General features: G+C 43.5%; 1 protein-coding gene across 1 annotated transcript in view; it reads left to right on the top strand.

Annotated features, from left to right (window-relative positions):
* Positions 1–1777: 1777 nt before the first annotated feature.
* SUSD6 (sushi domain containing 6) overlaps positions 1778–6000 on the top strand; it is a 118497-nt gene continuing 114274 nt past the window's right edge. The window contains exon 1 of the mRNA XM_065402449.1: positions 1778–1814. The gene's annotated coding sequence lies outside the window, so the exon portion shown is untranslated. The remainder of the gene's footprint in view (positions 1815–6000) is intronic.

Raw genomic sequence — 6000 nt, 5'->3', positions numbered from 1 at the left:
TTCATGAATAAAAACAGATAGTTACTCTGACAAGACAAGAATCTTGGTTTAAATTCGCTTGGATTTTTGAAGGGGTAGTAAAAAGAACAGGAGTACTTGTGTCACCTTAGAGACTAACAAATTTATTTGAGCATAAGCTTTCATGGGCTACAGCCCACTTCATCGAATGCATAGACTGGAACATACAGCAAGAAGATATTTATACATACAGAGAACATGAAAAGGTGGAAGTAGCCATACCAACTGTAAGAGGCCAATCAATTGAGATGAAGTGGGCTGTAGCCCACGAAAGCTTATGCTCAAATAAATTTGTTAGTCTCTAAGGTGACACAAGTACTCCTGTTCTTTTTGCGGATACAGACTAACACGGCTACTGCTCTGAAACCTGAAGGGGTAGTATTATTTCTTTTGATGTAGTGTAGGTCCAGATATAACCTTTTGATTAAAATATTTTTTACCAAATCTTATAAGTATAAATGTTTTTGTATAATTTAGGAAGTAAAAAGTCAAGAAAAAATATTTGTCTTGGTTAGCATTTTAAAATAATATTCTGAAGTGTTTTGAAACTGAAATCCTTCAAGGCTGGGTTACAGCAGGAAGAAGTGAAACTGACTAGAACCAGAAAGTAACTGACCAGTTGTAGTTAGGCTTAAACTAAATGCAACCCCCCCCTCCCCCAGCATCCTCCATTTCCACATGTTTAAAATAGGGTTGATGATGCTTTACAGTAGTGGTGTAAGGCTGAATTCATAGGGTATGTCTATTCTGCATGCTATGCCTGGGCTCTAACTCAAGTTTGAGCCCACACCCCACTTCCGTTCACAAACAAATTAGTCTGACTGGGCTCAGCAAGCACTCAGCACCAGGGTCTTGGTGCTTGCTAGGGGGATGGGTAACCAGGATAACAACTTAAGTCCCTCTGTGACTTGGGTCCAAGCTTTGTCATTTTGCAGCATGGATGCAGCTCAAGCCGTGGACCTGTCAAAGGGACTGTGTAGCGCAGCATGGATATGTTTTCACGGCTGTGAAAGTAAACCCAGGTGCAGCCATTGTAAACCTGGCTTTACGATGCAGTGTGGAGTCTCAAGTGCAGGCTTGGAAACATCCAGTCCACAAGCCCGAGTCCCACAGAGCTGGGTTTGCAATGCAGTGTGGCCATACCCGGCCACTGGGGACAGTAGTAGCCTGTTCCTACACTTGGGTAACCCCTGTGCCGCTCCTGTATGAAGGCGCTGTGCTAAGTGGAGGTTGGGCAATGGCTGTTGAGCGGGTATCACCTCTCTGAAGCTGGGGTGCGGAACTGCTGCGCCGGGGGGGGGGCGGATTCCCACGTGTCCGCCCGCCCACAGGCGCTGCTGGCCCGGCCCACGCAGTTCCCTGCTCAGCCTTGGCCCTGCCTCTCCGCCGTGTGCCGCTGGGGGTGGGGACGGGCCAGGCTCTGCCCCGCCCCGCCCCCTTTCTCTCTTCTCCCTGGCCGGCGCTCGCGGTGAGCTAGCGCGAGAGCGCAGGCGGAGACACGCGGGCGGCTGCTGCCGGTGGAGAGAGGGCGGGGGCAGTAGGAGCCTCACGCTCTCGGCGGCTCGCGAGACGCTGGTGCAGACGGGACGTTCCTCTGCTACTTTGTATCCGTTTGCGGCCGCGAATGTTCCATTTCCCGAGCGCTGCGACAGGCTCTGCTCCCCGCCTCCCTCCCAGAGCGAGACAGCCAAGGGCACGCGGGCCTTGCCGCAGCCCAGCCTGCCAGCGCCTCGGAGGCGGGGGGGAACGAGGGGAGCCGGCTGCCTTCGCCCGGTGACCTGCCACGGAGCTGCTGGGTGAGTTGCCTCCGAGAGGCGTGTGTGTGGGGGGGGGATGTTCGGTGCCAACCCCGGACAGGCACGTGCGTGGAGCTGGGGTGAGCTCTGCAATCTCGGGGGCGGGCTAGCTGGCTCCCCCTTGCCCGCACGCCCCTCGGCCTTCTGAGCTCGCAGCACGAAAGCACTTTGTTAGGGATCGGGGTCCTTCTTTGGTGCCGGGACCTGTCACTAGCCACTCGGGACCACCCCGCTTCCACGCAGTCCCTGCTCTGATGTGCCAGCCTCAGCTGTCATTGAAGAGGGAGTGCTGCTGGCTGGAAGGGCGCCCGGGGAACTGCGGCTTAAATGTGCCAGATCTGCTCCCATGGGTACCAAGGGGTGTAATTAGGAGTTGGGCCAGGTGTGGGGAGTACGTGATAGCAGGATCTCTTCCTGAGTTCATTGCGGTTGCATGACTATAACTGACGATCACATTTGCCCCGTTGGCTGTGAGGTAGGCTCTCGGGGAAAATCCCATTGCTTGAGTCTTTTAAAACTAGCCTGCACAAAGCGTCTGACAGACCAATCCTACAATGTCCCCTAGGAATGGACTAGATGACCTCATAAATCTTTTCTGTCTCTGACGTCTGTGAAAGAAAAGCTATTTCTTTTATTTTTTACAGTGGAAACTGGTAGAGAGAGATAGAAAAAGCTCTCTGGCAAAACAAACTTTGTAGGTCTTGGTAGTGTTTAGTTCCTTTGTGTCTCCAGCAGTAGACTGCTTGGGTGATATTTCAGAAATGGTGTATTTCCTGCGAAAAGTTGAAACTCTATCTCATTGCTGTTTCCTTCTTGAAAATTGTCACTTCTTTTAAAAATTGTTTGCCTTTTGCCCTATTTGAATTTAATATTCTTGCTAACTAGCCACTTCCTCAAAACAAATGCTTGTTTGTATTGGTACTAAATATTAACTTTAGTTCTGTTCTGCCAGTTTCTCTATGTGAGGCTAGATTTAAAATAATTTGTTAAATAGAAAAGGGTGGGAGCAATGAAAAGAACAAGTGAGATCAAAAGTTCATTGCTAGAATAAAAGTGCTTGAGTCTCTCTGCTGCAACAAAACCCCTCTTCCATGAAACTTGACATCAGAATTGTTTGTTAATCATGGAATGCAGACAGCATGTTGATCTTGATTCCTAACAAGTCAGCCTGCTAGTTGCTAGTTAATACAGTCTGTAATTAATTTACCACATACAACAGAAACAACTATTGCACTTTCCTTCCCTGCTAAGGGAAACTTAACTGCTGCCTTTGGTTTATCTTCCCTAAAATTTTTGTAGACAGACTTTGGAATGGAGGTCTGCAACTAGTGAGTAATAGAAGAAAATGATTAATGCATTTGTTGACTTTTGATTAGTTCCATTATGTAATGTTTTAAAAATTAGCACAGCTGTGTAGGTTAAGCAATCTTTAAACTTAAAATTATTGTTAATTATTTATATAGTATAGTAAATATAATTTTCTTACAAGTCAACATCTCTAAAGTTATCCTGTTCAGCCTTTCAGAATCCTTTCTAGTGTGGGGGAGACCTCTTGAATACCTTATCTTGGGCAATAAGATATCGGTACATGTATATAGCAATTTTAAGTCTCATTTCTGTAAATGGTATTCTGCCTTTTGTAGAGATTATTGATGTGCATTGAGATCTACTGATGGAAAGTGCTATATAGGAGCTGAGTTATTTATTAATTTAAATGATTTATCTGGTCCACCAGATCTGACAACTTCCACCTCCTTATGTGAAATTTAAGTTCAGTTAGGGTGGGCGCCCAATGGCTTTCTCTAGTATTTATCTGTATTACAGTAGTACCTAGAGGCCAGGGCATCATCGTTCTAGGCACTATACAAACATATAAAGCAGTGTCAGAGTTGAGGCTTAACATTTTAGGTGGTGGTTATAACGAATAGGTCACAAGTTTTTAGTTGGTTATAAATATCCCCTAAAGAATTTGTAACAACTATTGCAAGATTGTGTTTGTATATAAGAACCAGTAGGTGGAAAGAAGCTGCAACAAAAGTGAAACTGACTCGTATTCAGTATCCAGAGTAAGAGAAATGGAGAAAAGTAAATAACATAAGTAAACAAATGATTGTTATAATATCTCATTATTAGTGACTCCTGGGTTTAAAAAAATTTTTTTTTGAATGATAGTGTTCCTTTAAATAGGACTCAACAGATATACATAGTTTTGAATGGGTTTATTCTTATGGGAGGCTTAATTATTGTGACTGGGTGGCTTTTATTTATAGTGTAGCTTTTATTTGGTGGTGGCATGGGGTGGGAGGTTTCAGAACACTTTCATTCTACATTTCTGACGTGTTTAGAATTGCAAAGAATGGAGAAACTGAGAGGACTTAGCACTTGTCTCATTGTACTTCCTGGTGGCTTTTTGTGTGTGTTCCCATAAATGCTATTGTGTAATAGTGCGTCTCTTGGCAGGAGTCTTTTGTCACAGTAATTCCTACGTGTGTGTGTGTGGTGTGTGTTTGTTTGTTTGGTTTTTTTTGGACAGATGCAGTTTGTTCAGGAGAGTTACAGTAAGAACAATAGGGAAAAGCTCTTTATTACCACTTAAGATTTTTTTTTAACTTTTTATTTTTTATTTTTCATGCAGTGAGAATAAGCTCAAAATTTCTGGTTCAGTTCCAAGGCATCTTTACTCTCAGTTGTTCAGCCCTTTTCTCAGGCTGTGCTAAAGACATCAGACACCAGCTTACTGCTTGCATCCTGCGTCAGAACTGGGAGGATGATTAGTCTCCTCTTTAGTAATAAAACCTTTAATACTTGCTTCCTTTCTCCATTGCTAAAGCAGACGTGAAATGGTTATTCTCAGCCAACTGAGGAATTGCCCAGGCAGTGTACAGAAAGGGGAGGGTTTCTCTCTTCAATCCACATCTGTAGCTGGGGCTTGTAGTGTGTCTGTGTGCATCAAGAGGTGACAAAACCACTAAGCAGAAGATGATTTACATATTCAACTTCAATTCTCTAAGGTTAAGGGGCATGTAATACAAGCATAAATGTGGTTTTGTGTTAGCGGTTGATGGCTGATCCTTCAGATGACTAGTTTAGAAACAGATTTACAAACAGATTTTTGCCTTTTTTTTTTTCTTTCTTTCCCTTGCCCGCTGTTTCTTCCACTCACATCTATGCAGAGATAAAAATTCTTTGTGGCATCATAATTTATGGCTATACATGAGATTAAAGGGACACTGGTAACTTAAAAATCACACTTCTGTTTTTTTTTTTTTTTTTAAACCTGATATTGTTACAATTCACGTCAAAGATTACTGTAACTGAAAGTTTGAGTAAAAAATAACTCTGCACTTGACAGCCAGTTTGTTTCCTGTTGTTGCATTAGCCTCTTACACATCAGTAAGGGAGAGAACAACACTTTTTTTAAAAATTGGAAAATGCAATTTCTAAATCTCCAGAAAATTGTCAGGGGGATTTTTGGGGAAGGAGGTATACCTGAACGCACTTTAAAAATGAGCTACAATTGACTACAATTATATAATACTTCCAACTGAAGAAAACCTGGTTTATGACCAGGAAAATGAGACCTTTATTTAAAAGGCCACTGCCAAAATGAACCTACCCTAGAAATATTTTTTTATACAAATTTTTTTTTAAGTGAATTCAGTGTTGTTGAAAGGTACTGAGCCAGAAGTTTTCTGACCACAGAACAGTTGCAGCACAAAGTTCCACTGTGACCCCCACCTCCCTTGCGTGTTCATCAGTGCGACTCAGCCCTGGCCTGCGGGGTCACTTCTAGGGAGAGTCTCCATGAGCCATTCAGTTCTTTGTCTCCCTGCTGAGACTGACACAGATGTTGTTTAATGTCAGTTGTGGCATGTGATGGTGGCTCAGAACTGGACTAAGACTGATGCCTTATTTCATGTAGGCCATTGAACAGCCAGATAATAGTAACTATTTTGATCACTAGCAGCTTGTCTTGGATTCAGCATGGTGATCTAGAAGTGAAAGGCTCTGTCTCCCATGAGCAATCCAGTCCCAACGTTTAACTGTTTCCCCTAACACTGAGAATCTTTTCAGCTCTCCAAAAAGTAAGATACTATGCTATTAATAACCTGTTTCTCAGCTGTGTGATCCACCAACAAACCCAGGGTTCTGTGTGTGTTTGTAGTTGTTCATGTTGCACCATTCC

The sequence above is a fragment of the Emys orbicularis genome, chromosome 4, assembly GCF_028017835.1.
Source record: "Emys orbicularis isolate rEmyOrb1 chromosome 4, rEmyOrb1.hap1, whole genome shotgun sequence".
Taxonomy (NCBI): Eukaryota; Metazoa; Chordata; order Testudines; family Emydidae; genus Emys; species Emys orbicularis.
This window is presented reverse-complemented; position numbering and strand designations above follow the sequence as displayed.